Source organism: Nicrophorus vespilloides, unplaced genomic scaffold (genome assembly GCF_001412225.1).
Source record: "Nicrophorus vespilloides isolate i.1.1-1 unplaced genomic scaffold, Nicve_v1.0, whole genome shotgun sequence".
NCBI lineage: Eukaryota > Metazoa > Arthropoda > Insecta > Coleoptera > Silphidae > Nicrophorus > Nicrophorus vespilloides.
Genome location: NW_017100111.1, coordinates 44622 through 63154, shown reverse-complemented (window position 1 = coordinate 63154; position 18533 = coordinate 44622). Strand labels below are relative to the sequence as shown.

General features: G+C 31.5%; 1 protein-coding gene across 6 annotated transcripts in view; it reads right to left on the bottom strand.

Moving 5' to 3' along the window:
• Positions 1–18533, bottom strand: part of LOC108568501 (dystroglycan-like) — a 79161-nt gene extending 60628 nt beyond the window's left edge. For all 6 annotated transcript variants that reach the window (XM_017929634.1, XM_017929632.1, XM_017929636.1 and 3 more), the window contains exon 1: positions 18349–18533. The gene's annotated coding sequence lies outside the window, so the exon portion shown is untranslated. The remainder of the gene's footprint in view (positions 1–18348) is intronic.

Here is an 18533-nt window from a genome sequence, read left to right as displayed (position 1 = left end):
TTTCCAAACCGAATTCAATAACGCCACAATAATATTTATTGCGTTATCTTCCATTGTTCGCCTCCACCACTTCTCCGATTTCGTGACCGTTAATGGATGGACGCAACCTCACAACCGATGAATTCCAATTGTAACAATGTTTACTATCGATGTGAATCATCTTCTGATACACACCCACAATCATACAATTAGTTCAAGATGATCTTATAGATTTAGACTTATTGATCTCATCTCTAGTTCTAATATAAGTATGTATTAATACATTAATTTTCATATTATTTATACTTAAAGATTATTAACTTTTTTTTCACGTATTGCTCTCCAAATCATTATTATTATTAAATACCCTGGAGATAAGGGGCGAATGTATTTGACATCTCTTGATGTGGATACTTGGATCTATTTCGGTGTGAATCAATGTGTAATACATTTCAGTTGTTGCGGGTCCGTTGTGGCCCATCCGCACGTAATAGTAATCTCAGATTAGGGATCCGATATGTCTGCTCATAATTGACAGCTGTCAAAATGTACATTTGAGTATCTTCCCTTACCCACAGACGCCCATATATATATTCAGACAATCAGACGGTTACATATAACATTGAAAGAATATTTAGTTTCAATCACTTGAAGATTGCAATTTTGTGTGGATAATTAGTTTCAAATCAATTGAAAATTAGATATCTCGTAAAATAAGTGAATTTTGTAGCGAATGTAAAATGAAATTAATTAATTGACTGAATGAACGTTATATATATTTTGATTTGTTGTTGAGTGATATTTTAATTGATGCAATTGAGTTTAATTGATTATTTATGTTGCTATCAGTATTTAACGGTTCATAAACAAATTACAAATTCTCACTAACAACTTTGATCAATTAGTAATAGCGCAATCAGAGAATCACTTTCTAAAACGAATGATTTTGAAATTTCAGTCGGTAATAATAAATAATTAGAAATATTTGAAATTTTAAAAACTTTGTTATTTGACAGGTGACAGGTCGGAAAATACCGTTTTCTATATTTTCAGTTGCTCTGAGACAACATTGAAACATGGGATAATGATCTTGAATATACAGAGATTGAAATGAGCATCAATACAAGTATATAGTTGCTTGTGTTTGTTTGTAATCAATGAATTACAGTATTTAATATTTGACAAGTGACAGTTCGAGAAATAACTTTTTTTAAATTTCATATTCATAATAATACATAGATATTAATCTCGCAAATGCATAGATGAGCTTAAATGCAAGTATTTAGAAGCGTTGATTCATTAGGAAGCAATAAATAAACTTTGATATTTGACAGGTGACAGATCAGGAAATAATGTTTTCGAAAATGGCGTGCATTTTCATACACAGTTGCTCTCAGACAAAAATTAAACATGAATAATGATCTTGAATATACAGAAATTCAAATGAGCATCAATACAAGTATGTAGTTGCTTTGGTTTGATTGTAATCAATGAATTAAAGTATTTCATATTTGACAGATGACAGTTTCAGAAATTACTTTTTCGAAATTTCATATCCACTGGGTCCCAGAAAAAAAATAATACATGGATATTAACCTCGAGAATGCAGAGCTCAAAATGAGCTTAAATGCAAGTATTTAGAAACGTTGATTTATTAGGAAGCAATAAATAAACTTTGATATTTGACAGGTGACAGATAGAAAAAGTAATGTTTTCGAAAATGGCTTGCATTTTTGTATACAGTTGCTCTCAGACAAAAATTAAATATGAACAATGATCTTGAATATACAGAGATTGAAATGAGCATCAATACCAGTATGTAGTAGCTTTGATTTGATTGTAATCAATGAATTAAAGTATTTCATATTTGGCAAGTGACAGATCAGAATATAATGTTTTCGAAAATGGCTTGCATTTTCATATACAGTTGCTCTCAGACAAAAATTAAACATGAACAATGATCTTGAATATACAGAGATTGAAATGAGCATCAATATAAGTATGTAGTTGCTTTGGTTTGTTTGTAATCAATAAATTAAAGTATTTTATATTTGACATTTGACAGTTTGAGAAATAACGTTTTCGAAAATATCCATGCATTAATCTCGAGAATACAGAGTTTAATATGAGTTTAAATTTAGATGCTTTGGTTCATTCGTAATCAATGAATATACTTTGGTAATTGATAGGTTGGGAAATAACGTTTTCGATAATGGCCTGTATTTTCAAATTCAGTTGTTCCTAGGGGAAAATGAAACATGGTTAATGATCTTGAATATACAAAGATTTTTAAAAATTGTTTATGTTGGTATAGACGTTGACTGAATCAAATGGGGAAACATGAATTGAGTTGATCCCGAGGGAAAATGTTCGAATTTTATACGGAGAATATACCATTTCCTTTTAGCATTTCATGAATGGAAGTGCAGGTAGATCGTTACCTTTTTCTTTCATTCATGCTGTCGTTTCTATTGCAGCAAAACCGCTTTAACGCCAAATTTAGATCTAATTGTTACAATTAGAAAACGTACAAATTCCGTCGTGCAATAAACATTGCACGTAATACAGAAAATAACTATTCACAACTTCATACAATTAAGGAACATCTTTTAAACAAACATTGAAAACTTTATGATTCAAAACGTAAGGTTTATTTGTAATCTAATGATTATAGTAGAAGTAGCATTTTCAATAGGATAATTTATATTCTTATAGTGTGGAAACAGGTTTCTTGGTGGCTTTAAGTGTGGGCTGAGCAAGTGGTCTAACACCTACACGTCGTCCGCTGACAATTTTTTTTTCTTTAGAAACCTGACCACGTTTTTCTCGATGCACAAAGAGAATCGCCGCATGTAAAACTAATTGATTTATAAATGCAACACATGTCTTTTTACAATCAAACGGAAAACGAAAAATAAATAATTAAGAATAAACAATACTTACGAAGCATTGTTTTCGTTTAATGCAAATTTCCACTTGTAAATAAACTAGACAATAATATTAGGAAAAACTGTAATTTTCACTAAAAAACGTTTCACATCAAACGTTTTCAAAGCAATTTAAATCTTTGTTTGATAATATTAATTCGCTTTTCAATAATAACTTTGTATAGAAAGTAAATTGTGATTTAATAATCCAATTATTTTGCGCTTTGGATTTTTCGATGTTTCGTTGCATTGTAGCCAAAGATTAATGCAAATGCGATATTGGTGTTGTTGGGGCTTTGGATTGGCTCAGATCACGAACCGCAGTGTAGATAAAGGTTTTGCGGCGACGATGATTTCTGTGTGTGTGTTTGGTTTGGTGTATGATCAATAAGAAGTGGATGGATGTAGTGGAAGTGTATGTGGGTCAGACACCTGATTGGGTCGAACAGGGTTAATCATAACTGATGATTAGAGGTCATATTCGGGACGCTTCGGGGCCGAAATTGATGTGCGAATGATTTCCTCAATAAGGAAACACACAACGCCGTTCGACAAGAATACAATTAGTTTTATAGATGTGAATCTGTTCAATATATAGGTTGCGTTGCATTTTTAAATGAGTCGCAAAATGACAACCGTCAATACGAGGCACTGGTAAAATAGTCAGGGTCGCAAAATGTCAGTTGTCACTTTGTATCAAATATGTTAGGACACGAAATGACAGCTGTCATCGTGTGTCAAAGCATGTTTAGATAATATTGCATATAGAACACAATGTCCCTTCGCGCTTCATACTCTATCGATGGATGTAATTATGTAAACATATTAACAAATCTGTGTTTACAATTAATTCCAATTATAAGTAATTAATATTTAAATACACTTGGTTCTTTTTTTATGCGGTAGATACGTTCCACAGGAAAACGCATAAAAATAAATCGCACAAAAAAGGACTAGACACACGTATAAAAATAAAGGTACGTTATCGTCGCTATATGAGAGTGTTCGGCATAATTTGCGAACTGCTTAGAAATCACTTTAATCACTTGTGAAGATAATGATTCTTCACAAGTAAAATTAGTCTCAACTTCGCATGTTGATTTTTGCCCTTTGACAATATAATCAGTGATTAAACTTTGCGATGGCTTTGCAATTTTTTTTGTACAATTCCTGATATCCAGAAATGCAATTCTAAAGCTCGCGTTGAAACTTGAATGCTCGTACAGAATTTTCATCTGTTTCGATGAAATGGTTTGCCAATTTGTGTCAAATCGTGTCAAAATGGCCTAAAATAATTATTTAAAAAAATGCTTCTTGAAATAAAAACCGCATAAATTGTACAATAATAATTATATCATTGTCAGTTTGGTAGTAATGCTTAAATATTTTCTTTTGTCTTTTAATTAGTTAAGTTATGTATTAGGTTAAAGGAATGTATGCTTGCAAAAATAAGAATACACTTTTAATTTTCTGTTTAATTGGATCGTTTTCTAAAGGATCTCGTCTCCTTCGAAGAGACATTGTTAGAAGCCATCCGATTATATCGCCTCCGTCTGAACGCGAATCGACTCTGAACACGTTCCGCAATTGCAAGTGCAATTACTAAATTGCATTGTCGCTGTCGCCGTCGACGCTGAGGACGTTTCCCTATCAATTTATATTCAATTAAAACGCGCAAAGAAAGCATCAACTCTACGCGTTATGCAATTACTGATACGCGCTAATGACTTTACTGCATTCCATTAAAACTGTTGTATTATGTCACCACATCTGCAAACTATAGAAAGGTTAGATTAGGTTAATAACGTAATCGGAAAATGACATTTGTTCGATGTCTTCGCAATTTCCTGAATCAATCGATAACATCGCAATTTGATCATAAAATGTGCAAATTAAAGACAAAAGTCTCTAATGAAACCATTGAAATATCGCTGCTATATTCCGTTCGTCTGATACGAGATTTCTTCATAATTTATTGAATTACTCGAGAACCCCTAAAGCTACTTTGATGGTCAAATAGGAAAATGAAAGACAAAAAACTCATCTATCCAACGAGCCTACTAGCATGGGTGCTATCATCTGTTCAAAAATGTCAAAATATGCAATGCAAATATTTTAGTCTAGAAGTTAACAATCTTCAAATATTTATCATTTAATATAGAAATAGGTAAGCTTTAAGTATGGACATGTTTTGATACAAGTTAACAAGTTTCAAAGTACTTTTAGATAGAGAACAATTCCACTTATCGACGAACTTAAAAGCTTTCACATGCAGCGTTTAATGAATGCTCGAAGCCTGGACAACATCAACATCATTACATACGTTTATATGCTTGCTGTCTACATCGATTATAAACTAATAATGTTTATACGATTCGCGTTACCTTCACTTCGTTTGTCCATCGGACGTACGAATATTTAGTGCGATATTATACGAACGTAACGAATCGGAATCGATGATGATGATGATAAAAATTCGCAATGTGCCCATTGAATGGAGATGAAATGAAAGTCGGGTTAGAATTGCGTAAAAGACGACGGTGAATTTACGGGCGATAAATCTGCCGGAGGGCCGTTATCCGCACACAATAAGCGGAATTGGATTGATCGCGTATTCCCATCACATAAACACAAATTAATTTCAGAATTCCTCGATATTCATAATAAGAAAAATAGAATTTCATTAAGATTATCCTCCGGTATAATCAAAACTACATACACATAAATTTATATTGAACTTAAGAGTACTCAAAGCGTATTCAAGTACATTTATGTTGGAATGCAGAAGTAGTCTTGGTTAAATTTAAATCGGACCTGGTATTTGCAGGTCGACAGCCTAGTGCGTGGGTCGGCAAAGAGCCATTTTTAACATATTGTCTGTACGTTGGGAGCCGCAATATTTCATCAATAGAGCCGCATTTTATAGGTGCAAAGGAAAGGTCAAACTATATTCCGCAGAAGCCAAAATGATTAATTATCTGAACAATATGGGGATAAAGGGAGAGATTGATTTTCAGTGGGAAAGCAATAAAAGGCTGATCAATTGGATACCTTCTGCACACAAACACATACAAAAACGAAGAGATATGGCCGTAGGGAGTTCTTTCTGAGGGTTTATTGAAAGTTCCTTTTATTTTTGTCTGCGTTTTATTCGTCTCCTTTTCCGCTCGGTAAAAAGGAAGCAGTTGCAAAAAAAAAACAAACGTCGAATCGAGGATGCGGGAGTGTAGGATTTTATCCGCATCGGAATGGTTGCATCCGGTGTATGTATGTCTGTATATTCAGGATAGAAAAATATATTGAGTTTTTATTCCTTGCATATTACCTTAAAAAATATTCGCTAGTGGAGTGGAACGTGCGCATGTATATTTATGTTACTTATATATAAAACATTTATGAGTGTGCATAAGTAAAGGCAGGAACGTGCATTTCGCGTCGCGGTTTTCGTACGGATGCATCAAATTTTCTCCTTGCTTTCGTATCTAATTAATCTTTCAACGCATCGCATTTTGGACATCAAAAAATAGAAACATAGATGAAACATTTAGCGCTTTTGAAAAAAATGTAACTTAATTTTTTGTGATTTAAAATTTATCCGTGTACTCAGATATTCTTGAATTATTCCACAACACCATTAGCTACTTTTATCATCAAAAATGCAAATTAAAGACAAAATTTGCAACTTTTGCAAAATGTCAACGCTGAAAATGCACAGTCTTTGCACGTTTAATGTAATTATACGCAAGTTAATATATTGCAACATGAATAGTAAACTGGAAACTACCTGATTTCAAATCATAAAAAAGTAGCTTCAATATTTTGATTTTGTTTTTTTTTTGTCGAAAAACATTACTTAATTGAAATTTTGATTTTTCCATGTCTTAAATTTTTCTTGAATTCTTATACAACCACGTAAACTATTTAATCAGCAAATATGACAATTAAAGACAAAAGTCGCATCTTTCTAGTGAGTCTATTGGCAGTTCTATTATATCAACGGTTCTTCTGCTACGAGCTGTCAAATATGTCAATGCTGAAAATGCACTACCTTTACGTTTTATTTAATTACTAGATAATCACACAAGCTAACTACATAATTCAATAAGAATCTTAAACTTAAAACTATCACCTTTCAAAAGCTGAAAAAATCTAGCTCAAATATTTCGATTTTGAAAATTCCTGATTATTTTTTCAAAAACACGAATTGAAATGATGATGTTTTAATGTCTTCACAAATTCTAGAATTACTCGACAACCACGTAAAGTAATTTGGTCATCAAATATAGAAATGAAAGACAAAAGAGGTACCTTTCCAATCAGCCTAAAAGCACTTGCTGTCATCCGTTCGTCTGCTATCAGCTGTCAAAAATGTCATCGCTGAAAATGCACAGTCTTTGCACGTTTAATTTGCTAGTTAATTACATATTGCAACATGAATAGTAAACTGGAAACTACCAGATTTCAAATGAAAAAAAAGTAGCTTCAATATTTCAATTTTGTAATGTAATGAAAAACATTACTTAATTGAAATTTTGATTTTTCGATGTCTTCAATTTTTCTAGAATTCTTATATAACCACGTAAACTAATTTCATCAGCAAATATGACAATTAAAGACAAAAGTCGCATCTTTCCAGTGAATCTATTGGCAGTTCTATTATATTAGCGGTTCGTCTGCTACGAGCTGTCAAATATGTCAATGCTGATAACCACACAAGCTAATTACATAATTCAGCAAGAATTGTAAACTAAAAACTATCACCTTTCGAATTGGCATAGTGAAAAATATGTGAATGCAAATAATATGTTGAAAAAAACTTCTTTTTTTGAAATAAAATTATTTATTGAACTGTAATAATGGTGTTGTTTAATTTACTATTTATAATGTTTTATTAAATGTGTTCAGTACGGCCAAATAATTATATTTTAACAAACATTAAATAAATAAATAAATAAATATTTAAATTAATTGTTAATAAATTTATTTCAAATTTGTGGGAAATCAAATAATCCATGCATAATTTTAATAACTGTAGTGAAAACATATTAACAAAAATGAAACTTTTAAATTGATGAAATAATAAATAAAATATTAATGTTGTCTTTTGTATTATGCAAGGTATGGAGACTGTGAGAAGAGATAAATATTGCAATTACGTTAAGAAAACAAGTTAATTTAATGCGATTTGAAAAGACAAAAAAAAAGATGAGGTTGAACTTTCTAATTAAACGTCGTGCGAATCATGGAACTACTGGATGCTACTAATTACGGTTTAAAATCGACTTGTCCTCTAGAATTAGATTCGAAGAGAAATAAACTCCCGTTTAGTCTGCGGAATTAGTAAAGCAGCAATAATTGTAAACGTAAATCGATAAACTTTCCACAATTATCTCGTATTAGGATATTCCGAAGTTGAATGTGCCAGTTTTCACGTTTGTTTTGTCGGTGACATGAAAAAAAGGGAAGTCGCAGTTGGTTTATGCATATTTAATATGCACCGACGTGTCTTTCGATGCTTGCAAACTGTGAATAAATGAAAAGCGAATACGAAAATGGAAGGTTCGGTCATCCATCGTCCATGAGAGACGTATGGACTTCGTGCAAACTGCAAACGCGCACGCCAATTGATTTCAATTAAGGTTGAAGACAAAGAAGCAAAGTCGATTCACTTCCTTCACGATTTATTTAATTACAATATAACCACGCAATCTAAATAAATAATTGAACATAAATCGTAAACTGAAAACTATCACCTTTCAAAAACTAATGTAGCTGTAGATTTTTCTATGTCTTCGCATTTTCTTGAACATAAACTAAGTTGATCATCAAATAAACAAATTAAAGATAAAAATCGCACCTTTCCAACGAGCCCATTGACACATTGCTGCTCTCATCTGTTCGTCTACAACAAAGGTTCCCAAACTTTTTTGTGTCGTAGACCCCTTGCCATGTATTTCGGTTTTGGGTAGACCCCCTACTTACCTGATATTGATTTTTTGTAAATTTATTATTTATATTGGGACATCTTTATAATTATTAAGATCTTTGCTCTGAGACTGCGCGTATGCTTGTAACAAGATGATACTGGTATATCATTATGTGCAGGTTTTTACAAATTCAAAATCTATTGCGACCACAAAGCGAATGTCTACATCCTACAACTTACACAATTTTATAAACATATATAATAAATGTTTTACTTCATATGTACTTTTATAAATAATGTATATGTCTTTATATTATAAGATAGTATAATTTAAATAAATAGGTACTATGAGATCCACTATCGTGGACCCCCAAACTTTGTTTTTCGCTGACGTAGACCCCTTGCAGGTTATCATAGACCCCTGGGGGTCGATATAGACCACTTTGGGAATCACTGGTCTACAACAAACTGTCAAAAATGTCAATGCACCATCTTCACGTTTCATTTGATTACAAAATAACCACGAAACCTAATTACATAATTCGACAAGAATCGTAAAATAAAAACTATCACCTTTCGACAGCTTAAAAAATCTAGCTTTATTATTTCGATTTTGAAAATTCGTGATTTTTCTTCTATTCGCACCTTTCCAACGAGGCCTGGTACATTGGTGCTGTCATTTGTTAGTCAAGAATGTCAACTCTGAAAAGCACCATCTTCTCGTTTTATTTGATTACAAGATAACTTAATACTTAATTCAAAATAAATCGTAAACTGACAACTAACACTTTAACAATTGGCTCAGTAAAAAAAAATAGATTTTAAAAATTCTTCCTATTTTTTATCCAAAAACTACTTCATTTTATATTTCAAACTGAAAAAATAGAGGAAACGCGGACACCAATCGATTTCAATTTTGGTCGGAAGGAAAGATTCAAGGTCGTTGTCGATTCAATTTTAACCATAATTAATTCGATAGACAAAGGTCTCTCACCTAATACTGTTTGCATTCCGGTGTTAACTTTCACTTCCCCAATCGACCGCTCTTGTTCCGCGCAATTCCACGACTTTGAATTGCAATTGTAGCTCGTAACTAGATCTGCTACTACAACTACCTTTGATGATTTAACTACACTCGTACATAGTCTATATACATATAATAACCTCGGTTTCGGGTCAAGGTTCAGTTTGTACATATCATTTGTTTAACTATAATTGTTAAACAAATGAAACTATAGAAACATTTCACTTAAAGTTATTTTATTACACTTAGGAAAAAACTATTTTTTACTTACATATCACATTATTTGTGAACAATAAAACTACATACGCAGATCGAAGATACATTATTGAGTGTAAAACTATAAATTACCTGCTTACTTTTATAAATCTCGCAATTATAAATGAACTGCACAAACTTTAGTAAGTTATAAATGTTCTTATATAGGGTGGACCAGGCCAGTAATCAGAGTGTCGGATTTTAATTTGGCGCCACTTTTTTTGTACAAGGTAGGCAGCTCTACAAATGTTATATAGGCCACCTATTAATCTTGCGATTAGTAAGTATGAAATATACAAATAACCTGCTTACTTTTATAATTTTCGCACAATCAAATTGATTTGTACTTGAAAAAAGTCTTAAATGTATCTAAGAAGTTAAATTACGTAGATTGCTTTAATTAATTGATACAATAATATTAACAGCTCTGTTAAGTATAATAGTTATAGAAGATGAAATTGTTACATAACATATTGATTACTAAGCGAAAGATTATATCCACAACCTAAGTAGAATTATGCAATTCCGTTTGTTCCGCTTTGTTACCTGCGCGAGTGCGGATTTGCTGAAATCAACGTGAATAATTTGTTATTATTGACTTTCAACTCTCTAAAGCAACATCAAATCTAAGTGCCAAAGTATATATTGGATAACTAAAATATGTATAATGTTATTTTACAATGTATTAATTAAAATAATATTGCGGTACAATGTATAAACTTTGAGTAGTTAAGTTAATATTTGCAGTCGAGAAAGGGACGAGTTTTAAACCGAAATCGCGGAAAGACAGTTAGTTTTCTCTCTCTCAGATGGAAATGCAATTAATGTTATGCCCGACTTGAGTATGCAAGGGATTTGGGAACTGTGCGCTAATTCCTTCGAATTCGCATGCAAATATCTTCGCCGTAATAATCGCACCCATCCAACCAGAATATCCGACGATTCGAACGTTCCAAATCTCTCCCTCGTTCGCATTCCGAACCAAACTAAACGCGCACGGATCACGACAAATTTGACACCTGTCTTCTGTCCCCAAAATATATGTTTCCGTTCCAGATCCACTCTAATTTCCAATCCTCATTCCTTCTCATAATCCTTTTCATATTGAATATCGATTAGAATATCATGTAATTCTTCGCAAAATTTTGTAAACTGAAAGAGAAATGTGATTATCGATTTCGGTGAGAAGTTTGCAAAATTATGTAATAGTTTCGCGTTCCTGCGCCATAGAATTACTGCGTTAAACTGGTATCATTAAATTGATTTACGTTTATAACGTAGATGAGATTTTGCTAGCGAAACTGCAGCTAAATCGAATTATGTTTATGTAATAGACAAATCTAACAAATTAATTCTCCCAACAATCCTAAATTTGATCATATCCTGGGAAATTTTATAAATTCTTTTATATCATCATTGTTACGAAAATATTTTCAGTACTTTTTCGCTTGTCCTATTACAACAATTCGTTGTCAAATAAGTTAGAGCTGCCAACCATATACAAAAAAAAATGGCGCCAAATTTAAATCCGAAGCTGTTACTGGTCCATCCTAGATAAGAACAATTATAATAAAGTAGTCATCGTGCAATTATCATGAAAATTAGAATGTAACGTTTACTGTTTAATATATTATTAAGACACGAGACGCAAACGATGTTAGAATGAAAATGATGTAATCAATGAGTAATCTGAATTCCTTCGTATTCAAACCAAACACACACAGAATGTCGCATAATTTACAAATTTGTTGCGAACACACATGGCCCATCGTATATTATTCTATGCGAATCAAAGTCTGTGTAAGTTTAAAATTAATCAGCGAATGTTTACTTTAATTCGTTCCATTTAATAGCAAAAAAAAACAGTGAATCATGTAAATAAACTGGAAAAGCGTGCGCGGAAATTCCTGTTACACATTGCAAAAGGAAAATGTTAATTAGATAAATCGACATTTCCATGACATTTACTTGTTAATCAAAATAATAAAAAAAAAAATGAGGGCGATAAATGTCTCGCTCTGGAGGTTCAATCGAGTTACCTATTTTCATCCCATTGTTAGCGATGATTATGATATATGTTTCGAGTTTACGGTTAGCTAATTTCAATGTTCCACGCGTAAAAAACGTATAAATATTTAGGGGCGAATGCGAGGAAGTGGCGGCATACATATTTATGATATAATAATTAATATCCAGGTAGAGAGAGATTTCCTCGTTTCTTTGTTGAGAGAATGCAAGACACGATACAAACCTTAAAGATACTAATCATGAAAATGCATTAGCTTTTCTAATGAAGCAGTGACATTTTATAAACTACTTACAAATATTACTAATTAAACTCTATTAATAATTAGTAATTTAAATGCGTATTTATAATAATTAGCAATTTTATAGAATAATTTGATAAAGTCAAATGAAGTAAATCTAAATATAGCGTGCGTAGAAAGTGAACTAGTTCTGTTGATATTGCGTAACGTCCGTCGCCGTGTATGTTTTTTTTTGTTGAGATTTATTATGAATTGGTGTGGCGCTAAAACTCTTCGCCTGCCGAATAAAATTATGCTGTCGCGCATAATTCGAATTAAGTTATGTTTATTAATGCGCAAATCGGTCAATTAAATACGCGTATTTCAATACGAACGAAAGTGTATTTATTTCCTTATTGCGTATTGTCTTAATTATTTACAATTAAGATGAAAATACTATTATTTCCGTATGTAATGTTGAAATGAAACGTCTTCAATTTCATTTCCATTTTCGAGTTGGATAAAATCCGAAAGATGGAACCAAAAGTATTGTTGAGAAACAAAAGGGACAAGGTTAGCAGATTCATCCTTTAGCGTTTGGCGATTTGATTCGCAGTTGCAACTGCTGATTTTTATCGCCAAGAATAGATACATTTTCATAATCTTTTCAATTTTTATTACTTTCTTAGCGAATGAGCGACAGGCTCACTTTTCGTGGCCCAATGAGATTTGTTTACATGTTCATAGCTGTTGTGATTCGTCGAGACAAAGCGCGGTTTCAAAGAATATAAGGCAAATTTTTCGATAATCAACCAATTTTAATTCATATTAGAGAGTCAAACCGAAATTAATTTTGTTCCAGTTAACGGTTCCAGATTCGGTTTCGGTTCAATTCCGGTTCTGTTCCGGTTGAAATTAAAATATAAAATAGAGTCCAATATCAAATTTTGATTTAATTCTATTCCCTTACTATTGTTTTCAAAGTATTGAAAATACAAAAGAAACACTCGTTGTAATGTTTCTTCAGTCATGTTTACAGTAATATTCGTTTTAATTACTTTCATTTGAGTTTGTTCTAATGTTAGTTGCACACGACTTGCACTTGCCATTTCTTCTTCAAATGATCTCTTTTTGGTCGGTTGAGGCTTTATTTATATTGATGATTAAGCGTTCCCACAGAATGTGGACTTGATGGTATTGTTTATTATGTATTTGTTTATTTGAAAAAAGAATTCGGAGTATTCAAAGAGACTTCGTGGATGTCTTCTATACATTGTTTTTTATATACTCTATTAACAATAGACCGACGAGAACAATTTTGGCACACTACCATCAAAGAGCATACATGAAAGAAAGCGATTATGCATTAATTAAAAAAAAAATTGAACCGAAATTAACCGAAAATTTAGTTCCAGTTCCGGTTACGGTTCAGTGAAAAATTCCGATTAATTTCTATTTACGGTTTTCGGTTCGGTTCCGGTTCAACTCTCTTTATTCGGAATTCGGAGTATTCAAAGAGACTTCATCGATGTCTCTTATGCATTGTTTGTTTATATACAATGTCGAAAATTTATTTTTTTCAAATGTCTGTATAAATAAATTTTTCAATTCAGCAATTTTTGTTCCGGTTACAGTTAGAAATTCCGATTGAATTCGGTTTACGGTTCCGGTTCGACTCTCTGATTCATATACAAGTCAAGTATTTGTAAATTACTTGACAAGTTACGAGTATTATTCATAAGTGTTTATAAAATTAATTGCGTCAATCAATAAAAAAAAACAGTTTCGTTTTTGTAACTACTCGTACAAGTACTTATACAAGTAACTTGGCAAATATCACAATTGTTTTAATTTAAATAAAAAAAAGGCATACTTACTATATATGCAAGTTTTCTCTCAAAACGCTTAACAATATAAAAGATTTGATTGTATAATTTACAAATACGTTTTTTTTTGTGCTTCATTGAAAAAAATAATAGAAATTTTAAAATTTTTGCACACATTGATTGATTGGCTACAAAATATAAAAGTAAGTGATTTAAAACTCAATACAATTTGATAATGTTAAAAAGAAACAAAAAAATCAGCAGTATTTTCATGCTTCGACGAAAACATTAAATATTTATGTTAAAGAAATATATACTTTACTCCATATTTAAACTAAAAATATACGAAAAAATTTCGGTAAAATTCTATCTAAATCAATTAATGAAAAATTTCAATCAATAAATTCTGCACTTGATGAAAAATTTCAAACGAAAAAATTAAAAAAAAAACGTTATGTAATGAAAACATTTATTTGCTTAACATCTCTTTAGCTTCTCGCAACAGGTGTAGTAAACAACGAAGTAGGAAATACTTTCTGCAAATATATATTTTTATAAACGATGGAAAACTTTGGTAAAGTACATTTAGAAAGTGTGACTATTTTTAACTATGAAAAAAATCAATTTTACGGATAGTTAGTTGAATAAATCTCTGTAGTTTCAAACCAGAAATCTTTAGTATTAATAGCTTTTAATAATAATTATGGCTGAACTGGTTGTTGTGACACAGTTACGCAATAAAATTCATATGCAAAACGGAACGAAGCGCTTAATAATTGACAAAACGAAGTTGCATCACACACACACTTCGCCAATTAACTTATTCTCGGCACTGCATCATCATCCAATAAGGCAACAACCAGCACGTATATTCTAGTAATGCAACTGCAGTTTAAAGAAAATCAATTTGCGTGTGGAAACGTTTATTATATGTAGATGTATTATATTTATATATAAATATATATAGTGTTTCATTCATGTAATGAATACTTGCATGCAGCTAGACTATGCATTCAATGTCGAATTCGATAATGGAACGAAGTGAATAATGTGCGTTTCATATAGATATGTCGGCGACGAATGTGTGTATGTGCAATGAATTGAAAGAGTCCACTTTATTTATTTAGGTCGCGTAACTTCTGTAATTAACATTATCTCAGTCGGCGCGATTATTCACCAATTATCATCTTTGGATCCAATTCAATTCACTTACAGTTTTATTCCACATCAAATGAGATGAGGAATAAACAAGATGTAAAAATGGAACTGTTTTTATGCGTGCACACGCGGATCTACACTCAATATCTTTATTTTTAGTCTGTTTCCATCCAAACTATTGTTTTTTTTACTTATTACCTGTGATTTATTTTGGATTACTATTATTTTCAGTTTTATTGGTCAGTTTTAAATATACCTATAAATTTGTTACTTGATAGAATCAGAACAATTTTAAAATCAAGCGATTTTGTACAATCTTCTTTAAATTTGTTAATAATATATTAATAAAATTACATCAATTACAAAGTGTGAATTTCAAAGAATATTATGAATCATCAGTTTGTTTGAAATAATTTTGTTAAGATTTGTAATGAATTACTAAACGTGTTTAATGTATCTTTTGCAAAAAAAAATGTTTGCAAAGAGCAAACATAATTTAAAACAAATTTACTTTGATGACTAAAAAGTTGTAAGGTTTGAATCTCTTTGCATGAAGTTTGAGTATACTTCATAAAACTTAATTTTAGTTCCCTAACAGATTATGTGCATTTATTAATTACATTATATATACAATTATTAGCTATCAAACTTAAGTTTTAAAGGAATTTGAACGTATGAAATCAAAAGAGATATTTTAGATTTCTCAATTCGTTTTCATGTAAAAATGTATGTAAAACAAAACATCATATATTTGCAGTACCTCGTACAGTGCGGATTATCAAGTAGGACTAATCGAGGACTTTAAAACCTCTTAAAATAATAATGAATTTTGTTCAATTAAAATTTAGTTCGTTTTTCAATTTTCTATAGTGAATCCGCACTGATGGAAGCCGGACTGTACGAGGTATTACTACGTGGTTTGAAATGAATATGCGTTTCAATATTTACACGATAATTTCATACAATTGTTGGATTGTAGTCTTGATATAGCATGGAAAATAAATACCTCCACTCTATTAGTCTAGACATGCGTGATACGGCGCTAATTTATTGTTGACCAATGATAACATTGTGATCGGAGGTTAAATGCGCTCTAGATTGATGTAATTTAGCACTTGTCATATAAGAGTGTACAACTAAAGTTTGATCTAGAAGGCTGCGAAAAAAAAAGAATAGGTAATGAACGAAACGTGCAATGCGATAAAATTGAATCATAATCCGTGCAGTTTTACATATTGGACAATTTGCTGGTTTCAATTCAAGAAGCGAGCGTTATTAAATCCTGAGTCTGCACGTTTCTCCTTCCTATTCCTTTTGATATCCAACTCATGCGAACTCATCCATTTATTAAGGCCCTTTTGCATTCTGATGCAAGCCAGATGCTCCATATTCCCAGTTGCAAAATTCTCTGCATCTCTTCACATAAAACATGTTATTCCTTACTTTACAACTCACAATTTATCAATAATACAAAGAAACACGAACTTATTTAATGAATAAAGAATCTCGTTATTACAAAACTGACATCAATTTCTTTTGGTGAATACAATCACGCATGATTTAACTTCTAAATAAAGCTACGATTCCCATCGTAAAATGTAAAATAATTCATGAAATGTTCAAATACATTTCCGGCTTTTGTAATCACGAAACGTGCACGTTTAGTATCGTTGCAGCTACGCTTTTATTTATGTTTTTATTCGAATCTTCCAAACGCATTTCCTTTATTAACCAATAAAAATAAAATACACTTTCCCATCTTCGACTATAAACGAAAGAGCTTCACAATTGACGCTACAAAGAATCGGTGAATCAGTTTCGATCTTTCTTTTTGTAGTTTAATATTTTTTTGACAATAACTATATAGTTATTTTTTGTAAACCATTTAAATACGTTCTTCAATATTGTATTTTCTCATACTATTATTAATATTTATTTTACAGGAATTCTCATTGTATACTTTAACTATTAAATCGAATTGGAAATTAATGGTAATCTTATAAATATTGGATTAGATTTAATGGATTTGGTAATTAACATATAGAATTAATCCAAGTCTAGACTTACAGTAATAATATATGCAAATTAAACTCATTAATTATATGAGAAATTGTTTTTTTTTTGTATGTAATTATATTCATCCAATTATTTAAAACATTTTATATTAAAAATTTCTCTACTTTTTTAAAGTGATAAAAAATATTGGGTAATAAATGTATTTTTATGCTGAAAATGTGAAATAATGTAGAAATCACATACATTTCCATGGAGACACATATTTCGCATAAAGTCAGTCTTGACATACTTGATTCATATTTGAAATGAATAAAAAAGTTCAGGATATTTGCTTCAAATCGGACGTTTCTTAAATGACAGATATATGAAGATTCTAATAAGAAATACACTTTACTACTGTTTAGTTTGAATGAAATACCTGAATGAAAGATGATATTTTGTAAAGTAATTTAAGTTTACCTTAAAACTAAATATAAATTAAAAGTCAATATTAGGTAATAATTTGCAGTAAAGTTCTTATCAACTTATAATTTTCAAACAATGAGTATAATAATGTTGTTTAGAACATTGTAATTCGTAGCAATGAATACTATAAGTATTAGAGGTGTGTAATAAATCTCGAGAAGAGCATGAAATCAATGACTGAAGGCATTTTATTAAACTCTGTGCACCTGGTGCAACAAAATCGTGGTGTCTGGAAAAAAACAATAGTGGAAATAATATTCGCCAACTAGATTAAAGGGCAGACAGAGAAGGAGCAAAAAAAAGTTTGTCGCGTCCTGAAAAAGGGGATGGTTGTATATATAAAGTGAGCAAAAGGATGAAGAAGTCGGGGGGCGACAGACTGTGCTTCGAGTTCAACGTACACAGACAGAGGAGAGCTGTTGGGAAAAATAATGCACACACTCGCAGACACGAAGAAAACCGGCTTCCACAAGCAAACGATCACATAAACTCATCCTCATTCACATCCATTCGTCCAGAATCTTACCTTTGCCATGTATCGGAACAGTGCAAAGCCTTCGATTTCACCCTCAGAGATGTCCCACACACACTCACACAACAACAGTCACACAGAACACACACGGTGGTGGCGGCGGCCAAATGCGTGCACACGACCGGCGGCGGCGACGGCTTCCTCTCGAGCTTACTGCTCCGCAAATGCTCAATGTTGAT